Source organism: Pan paniscus, chromosome 17 (genome assembly GCF_029289425.2).
Source record: "Pan paniscus chromosome 17, NHGRI_mPanPan1-v2.0_pri, whole genome shotgun sequence".
Taxonomy (NCBI): domain Eukaryota; kingdom Metazoa; phylum Chordata; class Mammalia; order Primates; family Hominidae; genus Pan; species Pan paniscus.
This window is the reverse complement of record NC_073266.2, coordinates 53,668,382-53,682,282: the sequence shown is the minus strand read 5'-3', so window position 1 is coordinate 53,682,282 and position 13,901 is coordinate 53,668,382. Positions and strand designations below refer to the sequence as shown.

Here is a 13,901-nt window from a genome sequence, read left to right as displayed (position 1 = left end):
AAGGCTATTTTACCAAACTGTGGATAAATGTGACATAATATTTGCTGTGCCCCAGGAGGAAATGAGAGAATAATATTTTTTTTTTCTTTGAGGAGTTTTGCTCTTGTCACCCAGGCTGGAGTGCAGTGGCGTGATCTCGGCTCACTGCAACCTCCACCTCCCAGGTTCAAGCAATTCTCCTGCCTGAGCCTCCCGAGTAGCTGGGATTACAGGCACCCACCACCATGCTCAGCTAATTTTTGTATTTTTAGTAGAGACAGGATTTCACCATGTTGCTCAGGCTGGTCTTGAACTCTCGACCTCAGGTGAACCACCCGCCTTGGCCTCCCAAAGTGCTGGGATTACAGGTGTGAGCCACTGTGCCTGGCGGAGGATAATAATTTTTGATAACCAGACATGCTTCCTGCAACAGAGAGCTTCAGCACCCAGGTGGAAAGGAAATCCCCAGGTCTCAATGAATGGAGGACTCTGTCCTGACTGCAGCAAGTAGTGTCTCCGAGTGATGTCAAAACAATTTGTTTCCACCCATAAGTTGAAGAGGAAAGACCAGGACAGGTCTTCATGGGACCGTTTAGAAAGTTAACAAAAAGTGCTTCACTCTGTAAACTGCAAAAAGCACTGTAAAAGTAACCCTGGAGAGGTTGGGCGGCACTTAGATGGATGAGAAAAGGAGGCAGTGAGAAACCAGGCAGAGGCAGATCTATTACAAAGGTAACAAGGTTTCAGCTCAGGGCTGTTACTGTGCAGACTTATTCCAAAGCCCCTTCTCTTCTCATGCAAGTCAATCTTTTTGTATCTAATTTTTAATTCATGGTTTTATATTCTTTGTTTGTTTCTGTTTGGGGTTGGGTTTTTATTGGGTTTTGGTTTGTTTTTTGTTTTGCAGGGTTTCTTTTTATTTTTCTTTTTTTTTCGAGACGGGGTCTTGCTGTGTCACTCAGGCTGGCTCACTACAACCTCCACCTCCCTGGCTCAAGCAGTCCTCTCACCTCAGCCTCCAGAGTAGCTGAAACCACAGGTGCATGCAGTCACACTCAGATAATTTTTAATATTTTATAGAAATGAAGTCTCACTATATTGCCCAGGCTGGTCTCAAACTCCTGGCCTCAAGTGATGCTCCTGCCTCAGCCTCCTAAAGTTCTGGGATTACAGGTATGAGCCACTGCACCTGGCCTGATTTTGTATTCTTTTCCTTAAAGATGACTTTAAAATTGCATGCATTTTAGGCTCACAAAACCTAGATCTGCTGCTGAGAATGGGCACTATATATTAAAGCTCTCTCAATGTACACACACACTCTACATAGATGCATTAAAATACTCTCTCTATGTATACATATACACATCTCTATACATATTAAAACGTTTTCTATATGTACATATATTTATATATTTTTGTATACAGTCACACACCCACTCAGAAAGAGAGAGAGAGAGACTCTACCTAATGAAATCACCAATGCAAAGCAGCATCCTTAAAGAATTCTAAGAAAAATAGGGAACCCCAAAAGAATGGTCGATGTAAAGTAGGTTTAAGTAATCTGATCAAGAAATAATTCAGAAGCTAACTTTTAAAGGACACCAACATCAATATTGAAAATCATCTGAAATCTGGTCCATTCAGTAACCCAGGCAGAGGGTCAGAGGTGTGATCATGTTTGCCATTCTTCTCTTTAGGATTTGCTGACCCAATTTGCACCAGTTTTTAGCCTCTTGAAGAAACAAATTCTGCACTTACCTAATGCTGCCAGCAGGTGGTAGACTTGGATTACTCAGGCATAATTATTTTGAGGCACTGAGCTAAAATACAAACTGGCTCATTTGATCTCGATTTTATAAGATAGATCCTGTGGTTTTCCTCGCTTTTCAGATGAGACATAGTAAGACTTAGAGATGTTCAATCACTTGCTCATATAGTATGATGTTTTCCATGATTTTTATTTGGAGATTTGCAAAGTGAGTTATATAGAAGTTAATTCTGTCTGCACAAACAGGAGAATAGGGAAAAGACTAAAAACAAAAAGGAAAGACAGGCTGAAAGTGCCTGCCAGGTGGATGGATCCTAGCTTTCCTTCTGCTTCCAAGGACGTCCTGAACTCTTCCCTTGGCAAGAAGAGCCTCAGCCTTTCTTGGAGATCCGAGGTGCTGGGAACACTGCCTGCCCAGTGAAGGTTTCTGCTGCTTTCGGTGTCCTTGGATGGCTCTTTGTATCAGCACCCTCTTCAAGCACTAGCCAGCGTTCGGTTCTAGCAGTGGATCTCTGGATCCGCTGGATCCCTGTAGACTGTGCTGTCCTCAGCAGCTTACCCCTCCCTCTCGGATAAAGGAGAGCTGAGAAGGATGGGACACAGTTGGTCCAGATGGCTTCTTCTGATCAGAGGGTCACTCCAAAGAACAAATGCCATCACTGGAGCCAGTCTTCCAGTGCCTAGCATCTCTCATCACAGTTGAAAGGTTGTGGCACACTCCAAATGCCTTTTCCTCTCTTCCCTTGCTGAAGGCCCTGGAGGCCAGAGGTAGTTGTTGGTGGAAACGGACATGGCAGCTTCTGTATGGACAGCATTTTTTTTTTTTTTTTGAGATGGAGTCTCGTGCTGTCACCCAGGCTAGAGTGCAGTGGCATGATCTCAGCTCACTGCAAACTCCGCCTCCCGGGTTCAAGTGATTCTCCTGCCTCAGCCTCCTGAGTAGCTGAGATTACAGGTGCCCGCCACCATGCCCAGCTAATTTTTTTGTATTTTTAGTAGAGACAGGGTCTCACCATGTTGGCCAGGATGGTCTCAATCTTCTGACCTCATGATCCACCCACCTTGGGCTCCCAAAGTGTGGGGATTACAGGCATGAGCCACTGAACCCAGTTCATGGACAGCTTTCTGTCATCCCAAGGAGATGGCACTCTGACCATCTGTGACTTCCCTTTCAATCTCACAGGCCAACCTGGTCCCTGCTAGATGTACACCTGGCTCCTGAACCTCCCTGAAAGCGCCATTGTCCTTGTGATCATCTGATAAGAGCCATCTAGCTCACTGAACACGAGAACTGGGGGACCGTGCCCATGGCTTAAGCCTGTAATCCCAGTGTTTTGGGAGGCTGGGGCAGGAGGATGACTTGAGCAAGGGGTTTGAGGTTACAGTGAGCTATGATCATGCCACTGCACTCCAGCCTGGGTGACAGAGTGAGATGCTGTTCTGTAAAAAAGAACTGTGGTCTTTTCTTTTCTCACAATCACCATCCAGTGCAATGGGAGGCACACAGTGGCCATCACAGCTCATGAACAAATCACTTGCTAATGCTTATTTTTATAATATTTTATGTGTATCAAAAAGCAATTTGTTTAATAAACAATAATGGCTTTCCTTGAGTGAGGTGAGCAAAAAATGGATGCCTAAGTTAGAGGCCTGGGTTCAAAACCTAGCCCCACTACTTACTAGCTTAGGGTCCTAGGGCAAGTGACTTACTCTCTCCGTGCCTCTCTTCCCTCATTTCTAAAATGGAGATGGTAATAGTCATAGATTTCTCATAAACTTGTTAAAGAGGATTAAGTAATTTAATACTTGTGAAGTGCTTACAATGGTGCCCACAATGATCATTATTCAGCAGTTTATCACAATGGTGAAAAGGCAGACCTAGGTTCAAATCTTATCCTTGCTCTGTATAAGTCCTCTGATCTTGATTGGGTCAATTAATCCCTCTAAGCCTCAGTTTCCTCATTTGGAAAATGTAGGTATAAATACCTACCCTTAGGGTTTTTGTGAGAATTAAATAAAATAAAAGTGCATGACTCTATATACATTCACAAGTAGAAAACAAATGTTAGTTTTATTAACAAATTTCTTTAATAAGAAATAGTTTTTAATGTGCAAAAAAGTATGATCTCAATAACCCTACTCATCTTCAGTTACTGCAATCAAAATTCCAACATACTACTTTGCCACTAAGTCACTAAATGAGTTGTTTTTCTCCATGTTTTATGAGAAAAGTCATCGTGCTTCCACTGGTAAGAATTAATTATTGCTGAGTGAATGATTAATTCAGCATCATTAAGCAACTGTGTTTTTTAAAAAGGCTAATTTGAGCTATAAGCAAAACATGTGGAAAGGGTACAACTACTATAAATTCAACATTTTGAATAGATTTCTCATAAATCTGCTGCTTTAAATGTTAAATAAACATTTAAAATTCATTGGGACTTCTTAGCTGAAGCCATGTTTTAACAGGATTTATAAGTTTTTTCTAAAATTGGGGACCAAACTCTGTGTGTGAAATCATTTTTAAATGCTTCCCTCATGGGAACTGTTGAAATTAGTGACTAGATTATTTTAATGGTTTCTGCTTATACATTGGTTCCACCCACTAGATCCTCAGTCAGATCCTTAAGAGCAGGGACTATGTAAAACGCATCTTTGTGCCCCCAGCACCAAGCACAGTGCTCGGCACTATGATCCATCAAGTTTCATTAACCAAAGCTGGTGAAGAAGGCCAGGAGAGGAGGGTAGTGAGCCAGAGAGGAGCCCAGGGTGGCATCCAGCCAAGATCTCAAAGGGATGACAAAAGGGTGTTCTAAACTCCCAACGAGCTGTCTGGAAAGGCCAGGGCTGAGCTTTTTTCAAGAATCCTGGGGAGCCACCACATATGGCTTTTCCATCAATGCAAAGAACAGAGTCACAAGAGCACTAAGAGAAGCTACACAGAAGGGCACGAGTTATTGGTGGCACAGGGGAAAGTCTGGAAACCTATACACCAAATCATTCAAGGTTAATTGTGTCTCTGATAGGGTGGTAGGATGAGAGGGTATTTCTTTTTGCTCATCTCTATTTCTCCTTTTCCCACAATAAGCTTACATTTCTGCATCAGTTCGTTGCTCTCGGTGACTCTTTGACTCTTGGATCCATCCTCTGAAAGGTCTTTTCTTCTCCATAACACTCCTTGGGTTATGTCCTTCTGAAGTGCCCATCTGAAAAGGGCACTTTGGAGAATGTGCACTTTTTGGTGGCTGAATAGCCTTATCTTTTTTCTTTCTTTCCATATGAAGTCAGAAGCTTAGAAGTTTTTTTTTATATCTTGAATAGTCAGTCCCTTTTAGTCCAGAGTGGTGGCGCTTTTGCTAATACAGATCTTTCAAAACTAAATGGAAGGTTTTTATTTTGGTCAACTCTATGTATTAAAAATCACACAACAATTCTGATGAGGAAATATTGACAAGAATTGGGCACATCAGGCTTTTATGGTACTACACATTTAAAACTTTCTAGAAACCCAAAAGTGTACCTTAATTATTTCAGAGTTCTTAGCTAATTATGTGATGGCCATGACCTTGATGTGGTCCTCTCCTAGCCTGAGTTTATTTATCTTCCTTAGAACTTTGCTGAACTCTGCAAAAAGGAGCCCCATCAATGTGATTTTTTTCCGTATGTCTTCTAACATATGCCATATGGTTGGCATATGGTCAATGTCTCAAAAGACAACAGGCAACAGATTGATAAATATTTTGCCGCAATATAATAAAGGTTATCAACCTTCCAATTTGAAATATTTGAGTCCTTACTATTCACTGATGTGGTACACATCAGGCACCACATTTTCTATCAGTCAGAATTCTTAGTTGGAAACAATAGAAACTAATTCTCACAAGACTAAGCAGAAAATAAGTGTAATAAAGGATATTGTGTAGCTCGCAGACTCCCCAGAGAGCCAAAGAATCAGTTTTGGAGATTGCATAGCTACTCTAAGGTAGACACCACTAAAGGCTCTGCCAGGCATCGCACCACAGATCGTACCGCCATGCTCACTGCCTCCATCACTACCACCAGTAAGCCATGGAGATTTTTGCTTTGCTTGTTAGAGCAGTTAGTATTATTTACACTAATATTTATTCTGCTTGCTAAAAGGTGTGTTTAATTACAAGTGAATGTGGAATTTCTATCAAAATTGTTCTCTTCATTTACTGAGACAATTTGACTTGCTCCTTTAATCTCTTATTTTCTAAAAGTAAACCTCGGCATCCTTGAAATTAATACAACATGGTCATAATATATCATCTTTGCAGATATTACTGAACAAAGTTTGCTACTTTTTAAAGAATTTCTGAATTTATGTTCATACGTGATAGGAGCTTATAATCCTCAGAAATAGCTATATGAATATTAGATAAATTGGACTGCAGAGCAAAGAAAATTTCTAAGGACAAAGAATATTACACATCAATAAAGGAATAAGTCCATCAAGAAGGCATAGCAATCTTAGGGGTAAATGCACCAAATAACATAGCTCCAAAATACATGAAGCAAAAACTGATGCAGCAGAAAGAAAAATATTAATAAGACAAATACACATTGTATTCAGAGATTCTGGCAACCAGACAAAGACAGTGCAAGAAAAGAAAATTACAGACCAGTATCCCTCATGAGCTTAGATCCTCAACAAAATATTAGCAATCAAACCCAGGAATATATGAAAAAAATAAAATATCAGGATCAATGGAGTTTATCCAGGAATAGCAAGACTATTTCAATATTTGGAAACCAATCAATACAGTCCACCAATAATAACCACAGAAGAAAAATCACATGATCATATCAATTGATACAGTAAAACCATTTAACAAAATTCAAATGCACCCATAATAAAAGTTATCAGCAGCCTAGGAATAAAAAAGCAACTTTCTCAACCTCATAAAATGCACCTACAAAAACCTTATAGCTAAATTATACAAAATGGTGAAAGATTGAAAGGCTTATTCCTAAAATCAGGAAGAAAGCAAAGATATCTACACAATACACATGCTTTTCAAGCACATAGAGTATCTATAAAAATTGACCATTTTTATGATGACTGTAAACCATGAACCATTTTTTTTTTGGACAGGGCCATAAAGCAAGTTTCAACAAATTTCAACGATTGAAGTCATACAAAGTGTGTATTCTGACTATAATGCCACTGAGCTAGAAATCAACCAAAAACAACCTAGAGAAACCCCATATGTTTGGAAATGAATAAAAACACACTTTTAAATAACCTGTGTATAAAAAACAAAATCACAATGAAATATTGGAAAACATTTTTATCAGAATGGTAACAACAATACCATGTATCAAAATCTGAGATGAAGCCAAAATAGTACTTAAAAGAAAATCTATAGGCTTGTAAGAATATATTAGGAAAAAAGGAGAACAAATTAATTAAGCATTCATTCCAATAAGTTAGTAAAACCACAACAACAAAAACAACAGTAAATTAAATCCAAAGATATTAAGAGGGAGCAGGTGCTGAGGAGAGAGCCCCTCACTAGCTACCACCATATGTTCCAGCCAGATACCACACATCTCTATCCCTCAAAGAACCCTGACCAGCCTCTGGTGCAGTGGTACCCCTAAGTGAACTCGCCCTTTTGGAGGCTCACCTGATTACTCTCTATCAGCCTGCCAGGCAGACATCTGGAGCTGGACCTAGGGATTGGGGTTTTGTGGGCTAGTGTGGGCTTAGCAACATTCCAAGGATATGGACAAGAGATTGAAAGAGGTGTCAGGGGCAAGTCAGCATTTGCTGTCCTCTTCATTCAGTCCTATTTCATCCTAAAGTGTGATCCAACCATTGAAGATTTGTACATACAGCCATGTGTAATTGCTAGCAGTGCAGCAATGTGTGATCCATCAAGAGCAGCTTGGATATACTGGGATAAGAAGAGTTTGGAGTCATGAAAGAATAGCGTATGAGGAGCAAAGCAGGTTTCCCATTGGCCTTCTTTGTCTCTCATGGAGGTGGTTTTGAAGAACCATCTTTTTGAGAATGACATATAAATAAAATCAATGACAAATGCTCAGAGTAAAGCACTGAGCAAATTTTTCCAATGACTATGGTTGGAAATAAAGCTAATGTGGACATTGCAGTTAGATAACTCTGAATAAGGACCACAGCTACTGTGACATCTTAGGTAGGACTAGCTACATAATTTGTGGAACTCAGTGCGAAATAAAAATGTGAAGCCCTTTGTTCAAAAATTATTCAGAATTTCAAGATGGCAACAGCAAAATATTAAGCTCAGCAGTGCTGATCTTACATCCTGTGACTTTACTAACCTCACTTATATTAGTTCTAGGAGTTTTTCCCTTTTCTTTTAAAAAGGTATTTGGATATTCTACATAGACAATCATGTTATTTGTGAATGAAAATGGTTTTATTTCTTCCTTTCTAATCTTCCCTTCTAAATAATCTGTGTATAAAAGACAAAATCACAATGAAATATTAGAAATATTCTAATGAAACATTAGAAAACATTTTTATCAGAATGGTAACAACAATCCCATACTTCAGCGTTCTGTGTATGTTTATTAAGCCACATTTGTAAATCACATTGTTCAAATCTTTTATAGTTTTACTAATTTTTTGAAGGCTATTTCTGTCAATAACTGAAAAGGATGTATTCAAATTTCCCTCTTGTGATTATAGAATTCTTTATTTCTCTTCTAAGTTCTTCCTATTATTTTTTAACCTTAGTTTCTAGTTGGATTAGAATGTTCTTCCCATTTTGCTTTATATCTCTTGAGAGTTTGTTTTGAGGAACATAAAAATTTAGAAGTCTTTCTTACAATTTTTAAAAATTTAGGCTGAATTTGTTATATGTTTCCTTTTTTAGTCCTAATAATGTTTGTGCTTTTTTTTCTTGCCAGAGGTTTGTAGTATTTTTTAGGTTTTTAAATTATGTTTGTTGCCCTTTTGTTCTGTGTTTCATTAATTTGTTTTCTGTTAGTTTCTTCTTCCATTTTCTCAGAATTTATTTTGCTATAATTTCTCTAACTCTTTAAGATGAAGTTTTTAGGTTTCTCCTTATATAAGCATTTTAGGATATAACACTTGTTCTTTGTATTATTTTACCTTAATTTGCAAATTTTTATGTATGATATTTTAATATTGGTATGTCCTAAATGTTTTCTAACTCCTATTATGATTTTCTTTTACTTATGAGCTATTCAAAAGTGTTTTTAAAATATTATGTATATATCCTAGTTATTTTTGTTTTTGATTTATAATTTGATTTTGTTGTAGTCAGAAAATGTGGTCTGTATACCTATTCTTTGAAATTTGCCCTAGGTCTAGGTAACGCACGGTCAATTTTCACAAATATTCCTTGTAAAAATATGTATTTGCTCATTGTCTGGTTAAGGATTCTACATATATTCACTACATGAAGGTTCCTTTATCATTTGTGTTCTTCACCTGTATCATGGCCTTACTAAATTTTGTTTGCTTTATTTATTGTTCACTGAGAGAACTTTCCCATCATAACTGTGGATTTCTCAATTTCTTCTTATAATTCAGTCATGTTTTGTTTCATTGTTGCATGGGCCTTAAGACTCTAGTATTGTGTTGCTATCGGTTTAAACTGTTGTATGTTCCTGGAGAATTTAACCCTTTATCATTATGTGGTGACTTTATCCCTAAACACGATTTTTGCCTTAAAACCAAATAATAAACCGGTGATAATTAAAATATCATCGCTTCTAATGTATCTATACCAGCTTTCTTTTGGCTAGTATTTGCCTGGAACATCTTTTCCCATTCTTTTACTTTCATCTTTTTTGTTTCCTTGGTTTGTCTCCTTTCTGCAGCATATGGATTTTTTTATATTCAATTTAACCATTCTGCTTTACTCCCCTCAAAACATACCATTAGTTCCTTACATTTATTGATATTACTAATATACTTGGATTTATATCTTCCATATGATTTTTCATTTATTGTGCTTTTTCTATGATTTTTTCTCTTCCTGTCTTCTTTTGACATGATCAAGTATTTTTAATTCCATTTTTGCTCAATTGATTTAGAAGCTGTCAACTCTGTTTCTGTTCTTTTAATTCTTCTCCTAAAATGCTGACACACTTCTTAACAAAGTATCAATGTAACATTGCCATGGTTAGGAAGACCTGCTCAGAACCTGACTGCCAGATTGAATCACAACTCAGCCACACCCCATTGTGTCCCTTGGGAAGTCACTTTTGGCCTCCTGAGGGCCAGTTTTCCCCTTGGGCAAAATAGTGATGATAATAATATCAAACTCACAGGGCTGTTCTGGGGAATAAGTTAATTACCTAAAAAGGCTTAAGACCATGCCATGTGTAGAGCAGGCTTTTAAATTAACTGTAGTTATTGTTATTGCTGCTATGTTACTCTCACTCTCCTTCTAATACAAGAACTTTAGAATTCTTTAGCATGACCAATGACAAAACGTTACTTTTTGATAATTTGATTCTTTTTCTTTACTCTTTAATTAGTCATTAGTGTTACTATTATTGTTTCATTCTGTATTTTTATAATTACTCTTTTATCTATTTCTTTACTCATTATTTCTCTTTCCTTATCAGTCCTTGATTCTAAGTTCAACTTCATTCTCCCTGAATTACAAACTTTAGAAGTTCTTTCAGAGGAGATCTACTTTGGGTAAACTATCTGAGTTTTTGAGACTTGGCCGGGTTCAGTGGCTCATGCCTATAATCCCAGCACTTTGAGAGGCAGAGGCAGGCACATCACTTGAGGTCAGGAGTTCAAGACCGGCCTGGCCAACATGGTGAAACCCTGTCTTTACCAAAAAATATAAAAATTAGGCAGGAGTCTTGGTGCATGCCTGTAATCCCAGCTACTTGGGAGGCTGAGGTGGAAGAATCATTTGAACCCTGGAGGCGGAGGTTGCAGTGAGCTGAGATCACACCACTTCATTCCAGCCTGGGTGACAGAGTGAGAAACACTCTCTCTCAAAAAAAAAAAAAAAAAAAAGAAGGAAAGAAAGAAAAAGAAAATATGTATTTTCCTCTTTGTTCTTGACTGATTGATAGCTTAGCTTCACTGAGCAGAAGACCCTAGAAGGACTGCGATTTTTCTCTCAGCACTTTGGACAGAGTCAACATTCTGTCTTCTGGTCTATTGTTGCTTTGTAGGAATTTATCTCTTTGCAGTGGCTGCAACTTAAGATTCTATCTTTGTCTTTTGGGTTTCTATGGTTGCATTACACTGTGCCTATCATGGATTTGTTTTTATGTATCATGCTCAGGACTGTGCTTCCTAAAGTTGAGAATTCATGATTTTCCTTAATTCTTAAAAATTCATATGTTATCTTTGCCCTGTTTTCTCTACTTTCTCCCTCTGGGACTGATTTCAACAGTTAGTCCTGGTCAAGTCTCCCTCTCTTCATTCCCTTTCTTTGTCTCCTCCATGCCTTCTGGACATCCTCTTTAGATCTGTTTTCCAGATCCCTCTTCAGATGTGTCTCAACTGAAGCTCCCAGTCCCTGAGTGTTGAAATTCAATCATTAATGTTTTATTTCATGTTAGCTTTGATACTTTTTCAAACTTGCCTAATATCATGTTCTTTTCTTATGTCTTTAATTACTTATTTAATTTCTTCATTTCAATATTTATGTTTGTTTGTTTTTTTGAGACGGAGTCTCACTGTCGCCCAGGCTGGAGTGCAGTGGCATGATCTCCGCTCACTGCAACCTCTGCCTCCCGGATTCAAGCGATTCTCCTGCATCAGCCTCCTGAGTAGCTGGGATTACAGGTGCCCACCACCACACCTGGCTAATTTATGTATTTTAGTAGAAACAGGGTTTCACCGTGTTGGCCAGGCTGGTCTCAAACTCCTGACCTCAAGTGATCTGCTTATAATGCAAGAACTAACATTTACACACTTGTTCATTTCCCCACTGTAGATTCAGTAAAAATGATGGAGTCTGTTGCAAAAACAAACTTGAATTTGCCCATCCTCTCGATCCAGTCCCCAGGTTTGTTTGCAGACCCTGTCAGTCCCAGCAGAACTAACGGGGACAGCCAGGCAGTCAGCATGGCCTACTTAGAGCCACTGAGTGTCTGTAGTACCTTGATGAGGATTCTGTCTTTAATACCAAAATGGGAGTCCCTCTTAGGAAATCAGACAACTATGTATGGTTTCAGACCAAGGTCCCTGGGCAGACCCGCCAGCCCGTGATCCAAGAGTCCCATGGGGCACTGGCACCAACCCCAGGAGTTTCAGGGATAATGAGTGCTGGGTGCTGTTGCACTCATGGTTGAGGAATCACAGCTTGTCGTAGATCATTTCTAGAAACTGTGCATAGATGTCTGGGATGCATTCCCTTCTGGGGTTGAATAGGAATTTGTAGTAGCCGACATCTGCACAAATTGCAGTGACCGCATTTGGCTCTGTTTCAAATGCATGGAGAGCCCAAGGGAACCTGAAACTTGGAGAAACCCCTTTGCAACTAAAGGATTTTGGAAGGAAACTAGCTGACACCAAATTGGACTGTTTATTCCTTCCTGGGTCTTCAGCTGCAAAAATGTGCACTGTGCTGTGGTCACTGGATATGCAGATGAAGGACTCATCTTGATTGAAGTTAATGCAGAAAACATTAGCTGCTTGAGATCCTCTTCATAGTTCCTGGATTAAATGTCCTGATGAGGTATCAAATATTCTTAAAAGGGTCCCTTTTGCGAGTGTGGTTGCAATTCTTGTTCCCTGCAGGATGAGTATGATGCAGCTCAGGATGCCCTCAGGGCGGGAATGTCCACAGGTGGCTTCTCTGTGCTGGCCCAGTCCACGAGCTGAACATGGCCCGTGTGCGTGCCCGGCAAGGCCAGAAGAGAGTTGTTGCTATTGGGACAGAGGACAGAGGCCTTTAGGGTTTTAGGAGGTTTCAAAGATGTACAACTGATGGGGGTTCTGTGTGAGTGCAAACACCTTAATCATGGAGTCCAAAACAACCACAATTCTATCTCGCTGCAATTTGACTGCCTTGACTTCTGTAGCAAATTCTATTTCATTAACAGTCTTCTTTTTCCATCATCTCAGATCATCACTTTGTTGGGAAGGTATTTTGGCTTTTTTCCACCAACAACTAAAGCTAAATAGTTGCAGCAAAATAACATTTCATAATGACCAACTCTTCCTCCTAGAAATTTTTGTTTCTCTTTTTATTTTAATGGATTGGTGTTATAGACTCAGAATCCGTTTTCCATCCAACAAGCAAGGCATCCGTGGTCCTGGCTGAAGCCGGTGTAGAGCAGCTAGTTACTGTGGGAGTTACAGGGTAGGAGGATCATGGCGCCACTGGGCTGGCCCTCCCATTCTCAGCGAGCTGCCTGGGGAGGCTGGCTGGCTGGTCCGGTCCCACCAGGCTGGTGCTAAGGCCGCCCCAGGAATGGAAGTTTTATAGTATTGTCTTTATGAAGACAACTTTCTCTCAAGCCTGAGCACCATTTGCCCTGAACAAACATGTTTGTTTTTATCTTCTGGAAATTGTGAATTTGTTGACTGTATGTTTACCGCCCCGCCCCCACCTCCCGTTTTTTTTGTTTTGTTTTGTTTTTGTTTTTGTTTTTTGAGATGGAGTCTCACTCTATCGCCCAGGCTGGAGTGCAGTGGCGCGATCTCCGCTCACTGCAAGCTCCGCCTCCCAGGTTCACGCCATTCTCCTGCCTCAGCCTCCCGAGTAGCTGGGACTACAGGCGCCCGCCACCATGCCCGGCTAATTTTTTGTATTTTTTAGTAGAGACGGGGTTTCACCGTGTTAGCCAGGATGATCTCGATCTCCTGACCTCGTGATCCGCCCGCCTCGGCCTCCCATGTTTCCCCCTTTTGAAGATACCAGCATGCTCAGATTCAAATGTTAGGTCCACCTCTGACAAAATGCCTAGAATGTTATCACGTGACCCCACTCTGTTTATTGTATACATATTTTCCCTCCTCTCAAATGTTGCTTCTCCCTATTAAGGTGTTGTTATACTCCCAATAAATATATAAACCTACTATGTACCCACAAAAATTAAAAAATAAAAATTTAGAGGAAAAAAGATATTGTTATAGTAGTAGATATACTTTTGCAGGCCCACATTTTAAAAAATGAATAAAGGTGAGAATAAC

At 39.5% G+C, this 13,901-nt stretch overlaps 1 pseudogene; it reads right to left on the bottom strand.

Annotated features, from left to right (window-relative positions):
• Positions 1-236: 236 nt before the first annotated feature.
• LOC129394603 (WD repeat domain phosphoinositide-interacting protein 3-like) lies at positions 237-13,279 on the bottom strand (annotated as a pseudogene).
• Between the last annotated feature and the right edge of the window lie 622 nt (positions 13,280-13,901).